Source organism: Chroicocephalus ridibundus, chromosome 9 (genome assembly GCF_963924245.1).
Source record: "Chroicocephalus ridibundus chromosome 9, bChrRid1.1, whole genome shotgun sequence".
In the NCBI taxonomy this organism is placed as follows: Eukaryota; Metazoa; Chordata; class Aves; order Charadriiformes; family Laridae; genus Chroicocephalus; species Chroicocephalus ridibundus.
The window spans coordinates 37,374,677-37,387,546 of NC_086292.1; the positions used below are offsets into that span (position 1 = coordinate 37,374,677).

A 12,870-nucleotide genomic window follows, 5' to 3' on the forward strand; every position below is an offset into this window, starting at 1 on the left:
ATGAGAGAGGACCACAGTGTGAGGGACCTCAGGGGCAGTATCCCCTCAGTCCTTGCATACAGACATTGTGTGCACTCATGGCAGCAGCAGGCGCATTGGCACTGCATATACACAGAGGGGACTCTCTGGAAATGTGACCTTTTATGTCCTGCCATAGGGAATTTGACTCAGAGGTACTGCTGCAGTTATATACACTCATATTTTCTTCTTTTGTGAGTTTTCTTATCAGCTTATATGATCTCATTTCAGGGTTTTCAGTGGACTCTCTGTTTGCTCACAAGGCCAAGAGAGGAAAGAAGAAAACCTTCCTGTTCCACACACACGCTGGTATGTAGATAAACCCCCACATTTTTCAATCAGATTTTTAAAATTGGAATTTTGCTGCTGTTATAGTTTAGCCTCAGGCCAGTAACTTGGCGCTTGATTCAGTCACTGGGGTCCCTAATTGGAAAAAGTGCAGCACAGAAAAGAGGGTCGGGAGGGGAGGGGTGGGAGGGGATCACTTTTATACCAAACAACCAGGTCCCCCAGCACACAAATTCAACCAAACTTTAAATATCCATTTTTTTCCCCTGAAGAGAGTGGAAAAGAAACAAAGAGATTAGGCCCTGGTGACAGAGTCTCTAGAAAAGTATAAAATCTAATAACACTGACTTTCCATCCAACCTCTCACACATGTATCAGAGGAAAATGTCCCTTGCTAAATACAATGAAAGTTCAGTTGGGCAGGGTTATTTATTTTCTTTTTAACACTGCCATTCCCACACATATGAGTATTCTTGTTCTATCTGTGCACATATCTACATAGATGATATATCACTAGTATACATAATTCACAGGGGCTCAGTGTAAAAACTAAAGAATTTTCTCAATTTTCGGCCAGTTTTCAAAACTGAAAATGAGTCCCACCAGTGCCACCTTTTTCTCTTGATGTGGCTAGGGATGTGGGTGCATGTCACTAGGCTTTAAACTTCTTTGGACATTATTAGAAGGCTCCAAGGTTTCCTTTCAGCCCATGAAAGCTGTCTTGTGGAATAAGATGCCCTCAGGAGCCCAGCATTATGCGAAGACGACTTCTGGGATGCAAGGACTGAGGGGAATCCTGCACCAACGGTCTCTCACATTGTGCTTTCCAGCTGAGAAGCTTCTGTGTGGGCTACTTAAGGAGCTGTGGGCAGGCAGCATCTCTGGAGACCTGCTTTGCTGTCCACGTTATTTTGGCCCTGAATTTCTCATCTTCCCTTTTTTATGAAGCTGTTGCCATGGTGCAGGAACTGCATCTCTGTGGGTACATATGTATAGATGATACCCCTGTGTCTGCCTTAGAGAGGGGGGGAAATTTATCCCACAGCATTCACTAGTGTAGGTTTAAGAGAATATGTCAGTGTAGTAAATTGAATTTTTTATAATATACTGTTGTAAGCAGGTGGCTTTAGAATCCAAGTCTGTTGTATTTTTTGTTGTATGTGTAAGTTTACTTAGAAACTTGTATTAATTGAAAGGAATGCTTTTACTCAGCCAGGAGTTATTGACCACTGACAAAAAGTGTGCACTCTACACAACTTAAATTACATAATTGTTCAAGAAGAACTAGCACCTCCTGTGGCATCTTTAGTTAGAGGAAAGAGATAGTTACATTAATCAGGACTTCTGAGGATGCTGATAACGATAATTCTTTTCTAATCTACTGATATAACTCTCGATTGTTTCATATTAAGCTGAGAAAACGGGAAGAGTTAGAAGATGGTACACATTTTAATAGAAGCAATAATTCTGCTTGAAGGGTTGTCTGAATGCTGTGCTGGGGAAATGAAACCAATAGATCCCATTTTACTGAATATAGCTGTATAGGAAGAAAAGGTCTTAGTCCTGGGCTTAACTTGGTTACTGTTTTAAAGCCGATGTTAGTATTTTTCAATGTATTTTATGGTTTTAAAATGGGGACAAACATATAGATGTAATAATTACTGTAAACTACAAAAGATTTTCTTTGTTTGGATTGTGTGCTATAAGCTTATTAGCCAGTGTGACTCGGCTGCATTCCACTGTCCTCAGTTACGTCAGTTTACACCAGGTAAAGATCCAGCTCACAATATTTCTTTTCTGCTGATGATTATTTTGCACTGATGAGCTATTAGCTGTTATGGGCTACTCAGCTATCTAACACACACTGCATTCATACCCAGAAGTCTTGCTAGGTGAATAGTAACAACTAACTGCCTTTGAATTTTCATGAGCTAAGCATCGTGGGTCAGATTCTCATTTAGTCTAAGGCATCTCTAGCTGCTGTGGCATTATAAAGTGGCCTTATTGTGGATATAAAATAAGCCTAGCCTTTTGAAGAATGAAGCCACATGATTTGTCATGACTCTTTCATTTACCAAAAGGACTTTGCAGTCTGCTCCCATTTTCTTTTATATTGTTTCCTTTTGGGAAGTCTAAGTGGTGAAATCCTTAACACAGGCCTGTGACTGGTAGCCTCCAAACCTCGCAGGAAAGTGATCCCTGCCGAACCTCATTAGCACTGTTTGTTAGTAAGTACTATGTCATCAGGTTATCATTGTTGTTACAAAATCTGGACCTATTTTAGTGCTGTAGCAACTGGTGATGGTGTTTAATAAATAATATATTATTGGTCAAACTCCTGCTTGAGCAGATGTGTACAGCTTTTAATTAGTGTCTTCCAGTATTCTCCCCCTAATTAAAAAGGAGCCCAGAGAACAATTACTGTTTATAGAATAGAATCATAGAATCGTTATGGTTGGAAGAGACCTTTAAGATCATCGAGTCCAACCATTAACCTAACACTGCCAAGTCCACCACTAAACCATGTCCCTAAGCATCACTCAACCACTTCCCTGAACAGGCTGTTCCAATGTTTGATGACGCTTTTGTGAAGCAATTTTTCCTAATATCCAATCCAAACCTCCCCAGGCGCAACTTCAGGCCATTTCCTCTTGTCCTATTGCTTGTGTTACTTGGGAGAAGAGACTGACCCCCACTTCTGTACACCCTCCTTTCAGGTAGTTGTAGAGAGCGAGAAGGTCTCCCCTCAGCCTCCTTTTCTCCAGGCTGAACAACCCCAGTTCCCTCAGCTGCTCCTCATAAGACTTGTGCTCCAGGCCCTTCAACGTCTTTGTTGCTGCTCATCTTTGGACGCTCTCCAGCACCAAAACTGAACATGGCGTTCGAGGTGCGGCCTCACCAATGCTGAATACAGGGGGACAATCACTGCCTTAGTCCTGCTGGCCACACTGTTTCTGATACAAGCCAGGATGCTGTTGGCCTTCTCAGCCACCTGGGCACACTGCTGGCTCATATTCAGCCAGCTGTCAACCAATACCCCCAGACCCTTTTCCGCTGGGCATGTTTCCAGCCACTCTTCCCCAAGCCTGGAGCACTGTGTGGGGTTTTTGTGACTCGAGTGCAGGACCGGGCGCTTGGCCTTTTTGAACCTCATAACCACTGGCCTCAGCCCATCGATCCAGCCTGTCCAGATCCCTCTCTAGAGCCTTCCTACCCTCCAGCAGACCAACACTCCCGCCCAACTTGGTGTCAATCTGCAAACTTACTGAGGGTTCACTTGATCGCCTTATAGAAGATAAGAATTGAAAATACTGTAGAAACCTCAAACTATCATAAAATTCATGCAACCAAAAATCTGACTTAGATTTAGATAATTCAATGTCATAGGTATGTAAAATCTTCACAGCCGGTAACTGAAATGTTTTTGGCTGACAACACCCTTCTCTCTGGTATTGAAATATTTGCCTATTCTCGTTGTTAGAGTGACACATAGAACAATCTGAAAGGTTTAAGAGTTAATAGAGTTAATATACCTGGTATGGTGTGTAGTATTCCTTAAGGAAATTCTTCCTCTCCACTAATTCTGAAGTAGTGCTGTTGCATACCTTTTGCCATTTATAAGGCAGTATTGTATAATTGTCTTCCACAAGAACAGAACTCAAGAACTGTTGGCTTCAAATCCCTTGCCTATTCCTAGCCCATTCTGAGTCTTGGGGAAAACTCAATACCTCAGGTTTACCTTAGAAAAAGTAAGAAAAACTAATTAGAGCAATTCAAAAGGCTTTGCAAAAATTACTGTACTCTTTTTTTTAAAAAAAAAATTTACTGTATAGTATAAGTGATAAGTGTTATATAGTAGCATCTACAATAATGCTATAAGCTTGAGTAGAAAAAAACCCATGTAGATATCATCAGAACTTGTGTTTCAAAAAAACTGAGATGGAGATTATTTTTTAAAAAATATTCCTATATTTTTCTTTTGGGACACTTTCTACCCCCGTTGGGTTTGTGCTCGACAGGCATTTACATTACTCACTCTATAGTTTTAACACCTACTTTCACAAGGTTTCTAGGAAACCCAGATTGAAAAAAAGATTGTGCTTCCACTACCTTTTCTGTATCTATTCCTGTGACTAGACAGAGCACTTCATTCTTCTGGAATATTAATCTACTTCATTTCATAAGCATCAAAATGAAATGAATATTTGCAAAGGTCAAGTTACAGTATATGACAGGAAAAACATGCCAAAACCAATTAAAATTACTAGGGCTGTATGGGAAAGTCACACACACCACATATTGCTCGCAGGTGCTCTGTGTGAAGCCCAATCCAATAAATGTCAGTCCAGTCATTTACACTAGAAGAGTGCCAGTCATGTAAAAAGAAACAGAAGAACAGATGCTTTACGAGAAACAAACCAAATACAAATAAACTCAAAACTGATTATAAAAAATTCACACTAAACAAGTATTAAAATGCATGTGAACTGCATTTGGGATTCTGTGAATGTTTTGTCTACATTTGGGATTCAGTGAATGATTTGTAAAGCAAGAGGTAAATAATTTTTAGTGCTTCGTAAGTCTTTTGAAACCTTGCCTCTGCATCTCTGTGATTTTATTTTGTTTTATTTTGTTTTGTTTTGTTTATTTTATTTCCTCTGTCTTTCTCTCCCTGCTCTTTGAACTTTGGTTTTCAAAAGGCCAAAATATCCACAAAAGTATGGTGAAATTTAAGAATTTAATCTATGGGGGTTTTTTGTTTGTTTTTGTTTAAGTGCTGAGGACTAAAGGTCTGACTTTAGCATGTGTTTTGAAAAGCTTACACACACATGGCTTTTCAGGAACTAGGACTGCCTTTAAAATCTGCTAAAAAAAGCAAGTTATGTGGGTTTAGTGTTTACTGTAAACATTTCAGTTAAAGCTATTATCGCTGACAAGAGAGAGCCAGGTTCATCAGCTACCCACGCTTTCCTTCCCTGTTGGCAAGTGTTGTCTGTATGTGCCACAGTCATAGCTGGAGAATCTAGCACAGGTTGAGAACTTCTTGAGTATGCGAGTATTACATACTACTGGAGCTGAAGAGTTTGTAACTGTTAGATAAATGTTTATAGAGTCACATCTCTTTTTTTTCTTTTTTTTTTTTTAATTGTTTTTCTGCTTCCAATAAGCCAAAGATCTCATAAGGGGCTATGGATTCTGCTGTGGTGACATTTTTAGTAGTCCAATTTCACGCAAGGCACAACCTTCTCCGGATATTGGCATCCTAACTGGATCCAGTCTACAGTGCTGGTGGCCACTTCTGGGCTGCTGAGATTTCTGAAAAACTGGAATCAAACGCATGAGCTGAACAAATATTTAAAGGAAAATCAAACATGGATTTCATTCGTTTTTTCTTTCATCCCAAATAAATGTAGGAGCCCTAAAGGTTCTGGAATATGTAGACCTCAAGCTTGAAATTTTATACTCATAAAGACTAGTACAGAGCAAGCAGCAGTAAAACTCACCAGATAAATTGTCTCAACTCTGACCAGAGAGACCACCCTTTTGGGTAAAAAGCTAACTTGTGTTCCTTACTCATTTAATCCCCTGCTTTTTTGCTGTAAGGGTCGATAAGGGACTCATTCCCACTAGCAACTGGGCTGAAGCCACGTGTTCATTTCATATATACCACCGAACAGATCTGTGGTACTAATGATTTTCAGACTCTATGAACTGGAGTTGGATCTGACCCTGTGACCAGGAGGTTAAAGGCTCCAAATCCAATTACTGAACCCCAGAGATGCCAAGTCACTTTTGCTTAAACATGACGTCAGCACTGATGAACGCTGCAGTGAGCTATTGTAGTCAGACAGGTAGACCAGCAACACAAAGGCGAGTTGCTAGGATATGCCCCTTTCAGACAGCGTATTTCATCTCTTCTCCTTATCCAGACACAGTATTCATCTTTCTTCAGAAAGGAAGCGTTGAGTAGTTGAGAAGGATCCTGTGAAGGTAAAATATACAATCCCATCCTCAGCACCATGCGCATGTTATGTATTTGAAAATACTGGGTGACTCCCAAGTGAAAAACTGACTACTGGACATCATTTATTCATGGCCTATCTATGACTGACATTTGATATTCAAGATTCATGCTTAGCAGCTGGTTGATAGCACCTCTTGCCAGTTATCTTTTTGCTGGTGCTGTTCTTCTGTCATGGCTGAGAGTGACACACACATGCACACAGGTGAACAGTGGCTGACAAAGTGTAAATGCACAGGGCAAGAGCGCGAACAGTTGTGCTTCTGAGTCATCCCTGGTACCCTTCTTCCTCATTCATGTGGCTGTGTGATGGCAAAGGCCCGGTTTATGTGCAAAGAAGACCTCAGTTGTAGGCAAGTTCTGCAACACTGGTGAGCAAGGTGTTTTACTGGAACTAGACTTTGTTGATTTGGGAAGAGCAGAGGAGATTAAATAGGGAAAAATAAGAAACACAAAGCAAGACATGGAATGGTAGAAGCTTAAAAGTAGCAGAACCACTGAAATGATAAGTTACTTTGATCTGTCTGATGGAGATGTCAGAGAAGAACACAGTTGTGGCTTTTCTTGAGGATCTGCTATAGACCTGTTATGTTGTTATGATTGTTTGAGGTTTTTTTGGAGGGAAATTAAAGTCCCCTCACCAGATGAGGCCTCACCAGTGCCAAGTAGAGGGCAAGGATCACCTCCCTCGACCTTCTGGCAGTGCTCTTCTGAATGCAGCCAGGATACTGTTGCAAACATGCTGAGGGTGCACTCTGCCCCATCCTCCAGGTCATTAATGAAGGTGTTAGACAGTATTGACACCTGGGGGTCTTGCTTCCAGCTGGACTTGGATCAACTGATCACAAGCCTCAGCCACTCTTCAGTTGGCCTCACAGTACACTTTGGAATTTGAGAGGAATTGGACAAGGGACTGTTGGCTTATGTTACCTCAGAGTTGAAGGTATTAAGAATGCAAAAGCATTTTCCTCTTTTTCAGGGAGAGTTCTTTCTTAAACAAGATGACCTCTCCAGAGGACTATAAAAACAACAAATAGTAAATTTTTGAACTCCTCTGAGAAATGTCTAATAAATGACATTGAATTGCTGTTGAGCACATTCTCTTTGCTGAGAGATACAACATAAATATCAATAATTATAATTTAACTACTGCTATAAACAGTACTGTATTCAGTTTTGTTGTATAAAATAATTTTAGTCTCTGTGGACACAGGAAAAATTTATGTGTGTTCCCAATATTACTGACCATTATTTGGAATTAATTAAGATAAAGGTCTGTTTCTCCTTGGGTGAAAATCATTTGGCCAGTTTCTTATCTGGAAAAGTCTCAGCACAACTGCTACTGACATATATCTTGTATGAAAAGAAGGAAGGACAAAGGAACATTATGTAGGAAGATATGGCACAAAGAGAAGAAAGTTAGAGTCCAAAAAGGAGATGTAACAAAAAGGTGATGTTTAAAAAACTTTTTAGCTAATGAAGCTGATTTTGCATCCCGCATCCTCCCCCACCCACCCAATCCCCCCCCCCGAACAAAGGCAGAAGCAGTAGGATCAGGATGTCTCGTGTACAATCCTTCTCAGAAACCAGTTTATTCACTGGAGGAGCTCTGCTCCGCTGGAAGTGTTTATTTCCACTGCCAATGGGCTGGCTCATTTGGCAGATGAACACTGCCAGTGGCTAAATACTGCCTTATTTCCTCCATTCCTTCACAACTGAGAACAACAGGGACTGCAGGTAACTGGAATGTCAAAGAATGGCAGCTGTGGATGTAATGTTAAATGAGCTTATTTCAAACTTACATCTTCTTTATTTAAGTGCAAGTCTCAAATATTTTGCTGTGTTCAAGTCTTCAGAGTCGATGCTATTCTTCATACGCGTTTATTCACTTCATGTGCTCTAGGATTGCGTAGACAAAGACAAACATAGAATCATAGAATCATTTAGGTTGGAAAAGACCTTTAAGATCATCGAGTCCAACCGTAAACCTAGCACTGCCAAGTCAACCGCTAAACTATGTCCCCAAGTGCCACATCTACATGCCTTTTAAATACATCATGTTCCTAGGAATTGAGCATGGGCTCTCATAGCAGCAAAATTGCAACGACAATTGTATGCGCTGCTTGTCAGAATGGAGTGATACATGGTAGGAAAAGCTATTGTAAGGCAATTAAGGTGAATACATCTGAGATAAACTATCACACCTTAGGCACTTCAGTGATAGCTGTTTGGAGTGACTATTACACATAGAATAACCTGTTCTTACCTAATTTATTCTGTTTAAAAAAAACAGAATGCTGTTTTTTAAAAAGGCTCCTTTTTTAGACAACCTAGAAGACAAAGCTTGATCCTCTATTAATTATTTCCTAGGCAAAACTGGGACTAGATATCCATTTACAGAAGAGAAAGGGATAAATTTCATATATTGTATGCATGTATATATTTCCCACTGGGATAGGTTTCAAACAAAACAATGAAGAAAAAAACCAAAGAAATATATTTGTTTTAAAGAGCTAAATGAGGGTGGAGGCTGGAATGGGAGGTGAACATGTCTGGGCTTGGTTTCTTGTTTGGGGGGTTTAATGTTAGATACAGCCTAGAGACTCCTGGGGATTATAAAAAATTGAATTTTTGTGATGAAGGATTTTATGGCATTTCTGAAGTATGAAATGTTCTCAACCATTGCTGCAAGCTCAGGCAAGCTTAACATCACCTCCTCAGCATGATTGGCTATTTCATTATGCAATAGAGAAGCAGTGGAATTTGCTTAAGATTTAAAAAGAAAGCTTCATATGCAAGGGGCAATTTACTAGGATTTAAACGTCTCTAAAGGAAAGATTTAAATCTGTATAGGAAAATATAGGCACATTTTCTCTATTACCATTTCTACCTCTTCATGTATACACTGCAAATCTCAAGAGGAATATGTGCAGGACTTCATTCTAGAGAAGCATTTACTGTAGGTTACTATTTTACTTTTTGCCCATAAGGAAAAGTGAAAAAGACACTATTGCTTTCAGAAGGAATTGTGCTGAATTAATAACTTCAGTGTTCTTCCAAATACTAGTGCAAAGAGTGAAAATAGAAACTTTCATTTATTTGTAAGATGCCTTCTTTCTAAAGTGTAATTAAAAAAAACAAAACAACAAAACAACAATGGTGCCGATGTTCAAATTTTCATCACCTACTGCCAGCTCTTGTGCCCATCTCCATTTTAATTTGCATGTTGTGGGGCAGTCTCAGGATGCAAGGCAAGTTTAATGAGCAAACAAACTGTTTCTGAGATCCATTAGATCTTGTGGGTTGCACTGTGTCTGTTCAGGCCACTTCCACTGCATGTAGTTTGACTAACCAGTACCGAGTATGACTACAGGGTAGAGAGAAGTGTCTCGGTCAGTAATAGAGCCTCATGGTTGCTGTAATTTACATGAGACAGACAGGCAAATACACAACTAGACACGGATCAGGGAAGTAGAAGTTTAGCTAAAGACACTCTTGTGCTGTTCATCCTTTGCTATTGCTTCCTTTTCTGTACGGGAAGAGACTGGTTGGTGTTATTGGCAGCCTATGTATTTTGCCTTTGTGACATGCGAAGAAATACACATTTGAATACCAAATTTCATACTGCTTCTTGGACTGCAGAGTCAAAACAATCTCCTTGGGCGTGTAGACTGCATGTATGTCTTCTGATGGGAGGTACCCTCCAGACTGAAAAATACAACCCAGTCTCTCTTGCTTCCCTCCCCTCCAGTGTTGGGATGCTGAGACCAGAGTGTCTGAGCCCTGTTGTTGATTAAGCTGTAATCTGCTGAGCATGAGTTAGGGGCTCTCTGCTGCACTTTGTGATAAATTCATACTGATACACAATTAACAAACTTTCTTTCATGCCCAGAACTTTAAGTATGTAACAGGCTTATATAATGAGATGACGGTAAAATCCACACCACCTTTGGTGTGACGTATCAGCGTTGGTTACGTTAGCAATCACAAACACAGGTATCTGAGAGTTTGAGACAGGAAAGACTGTTCTGTTTGATTAAATGCACACAGAGAAAGGGATGACCTGAACTGTCTGCAGATGTTGTAAGATGGTTGGTGATTCCAAATCCCTTGGTAGGGCAGGTGTCACCTGCAGGCATAGCTTTTAAAGACATGGAATCTGTGAAATAAAGGTAGGGGAGTTGTGAGATTAAGATTTGGAACCAAGATTGAGAATGTTTTGCGTTTTTTTTTTAATATAAGAAAATTATTTTGGGGGAAAAAAAGGCTTTTTTTTAGTATGAAATAAAAACCTTGCACAGGATGATGCAAAAGGCTACAGAATTAGCATAGAAGGCTCACAGAGACATTAATCTGTACCTTTTATTTCTTCCTACCTCTTTTGTACACCTGGCTGATGAAAAAAGTTTTTTTTACTCTGCATGAACTGCAGATTTTAAGGATGTTAATTAAAACTAGTGTTTTGATGCTATTGTACAGGCTACTTAATCAATTAGCTGTATTTGCAAAGCACTTTTAAGGACTAATTACCTTCCAAATAATAAGTGGGTTTCTTTTATTAACTTTCAGAAATGGAGGATGCCAAGAGGAGAGGAGCCTTGTGTCAGAGCTCAGCAGGCAGCTTCTGATCCTTTCTCATTCTGATTCAGCAAGAGCAAGCAGGTCAGAGTCCTGACACAGCGGCAGGTTTTGTGTGAAGCAAGGCAGTTACGCACGTAATAGCTTTTAGGCTTTGCATTTGCAGGTGTGCTTCTTTTTGTCTATGTGGACTTGGGTTTTGGGTAGGTTAGATGAGACAGCATGTTTGTATTCCCGGGAGCATGTGGTTCAGGTACTTAAGCCTGTGGTCAGTCATGTGTCTGATCTGCCGCAGGATCTGCCTCTGCGCTAGCGAGGCGGTGGAGCAATGCTCACATGCTGGTACTGTTGCCCAAGTGGGCAAACAGGAGGATTCCTAAGAAGCTCAGAAGAAGTACACCATTCCCTGTTCCTCTCGCTCAACGCTGCTGTTCACCACCTGTAGTGGTGGCAGACCATAAGAAACAGATTTGACAAGCTCCAGTTATGCTCCATTTTCCTTTCTGGGAAAGGACAGTAGAGTTTCACAGTGCATTAAATGCAAACTGATGGACATTGCAGAAGGAGGTATTCTTTGTTTAGGTACTAATATCAACACTGCATGATGTCTCAGGAATGATTTCTGGACAGTCAGGCTATTGAACCATCAACAGAAGTGTTAGAAGCAGAGGTATAATAAGAGTACAGGTGAAAATAATGGAGAAAATGCATGTCAGTTTGTGGCCAAGAGAGGAAAGGAAACCAGGAGACATATATTCTAGTCATGGTGGAATACTGTGTATTTGATTTACCCATACAAAGCTCATTGAGTGTATTTCTTGCAAGGAATGAAGCAGAAAGCTACTAGGAATGTACATGGTGGGTGTCTGCAATATAAAGCAAGCAGTTACAGAGAGAAACATTTCAGATCTCAAGAGAAGAGGATGCTGTTATTGTCAGCGGTTCCATACTGTGAAGAGCATGCAGTAATTCACCAAAGGAGATATGTTCTTAAACACTTCCCTGAATAGAAATTAGATCATTAAATTAAGGCCTAAAGATCCAATCCTACCAATATCTTTGGTAGATACAACAGAAGAAAGCTGAGTAGTACTTACAATCCTAAGTAGTTGTATTGACTTCAGTGGGACACTCTGGTGTAAAAAAAAATGCAGGACTGGACTCCAAGGGTACTAGAGGGACAGAATGAAGAGATTATAATTGTTGTTTGTCCCCTGTTATTCTGGTGTCATCCACAAGGGCATGTAGGAAAAGGGGAGGTTTTGAAGAAATCTTAGAAAGATTGTATTACAGATCTCCCTTTGTTTTCAGTATTATCTATGTAATAAAAAAAAAAAAGGAATATAATATTGAGGATGGTGCATTCACTTCTATGCTAAAATATAATTTATTTATGTGCATAAGTAACTGTGTGTTTATACCTTAACATACAATTTCTTTGCTTTTGTGAGAGTTAGTAGGTAGATTAACATCTCTTAGAATATGAAAAGAAGGACAAGAGGTAATGGGCACAAACTTGAGCATAGGAAGTTCCACCTAAACTTGAGGAGGAACTTCTTTCCTGTGAGGGTGGCAGAGCCCTGGCACAGGCTGCCCACAGAGGTGGTGGAGTCTCCGTCTCTGGAGACATTCAAACCCCACCTGGACGCATTCCTGTGCAACCTGCTCTGGGTGACCCTGCTCTGGCAGGGGGTTGGACTAGACGATCTCCAGAGGTCCCTTCCAACCCCTGCCATTCTGTGATTCTGTGATTCTGTAATGTGTTTACATGTAATTAAAATAAGGTTACTGAAGAATTATTCTAATTAATAGTGTAAAACACTCTTACAGACTGGTAGTAGACTAGTTGCTGTGATCTATTAGATCCGTTTGCACTATTCCAGCAGCATGAAAGAGCAGGTAACTTTACAGAAACACCTGGGGATAGTTTTTGAATGCTTGTTTTTTCCCATACCCTAGACTGT

General features: G+C 40.2%; 1 protein-coding gene across 3 annotated transcripts in view; it reads left to right on the forward strand.

Annotated features, from left to right (window-relative positions):
• Nucleotides 1-268: 268 nt before the first annotated feature.
• Nucleotides 269-12,870, forward strand: part of SEMA6D (semaphorin 6D) — a 433,560-nt gene continuing 420,958 nt past the window's right edge. For 2 of the 3 annotated variants that reach the window (XM_063345940.1, XM_063345941.1), the window contains exons 1-2: nucleotides 273-327; nucleotides 10,898-10,990. The gene's annotated coding sequence lies outside the window, so the exon portion shown is untranslated. Of the gene's footprint in view, nucleotides 328-10,897; nucleotides 10,991-12,870 lie in introns of all 3 variants that reach the window. The other variant, XM_063345953.1, reaches the window with a different exon arrangement.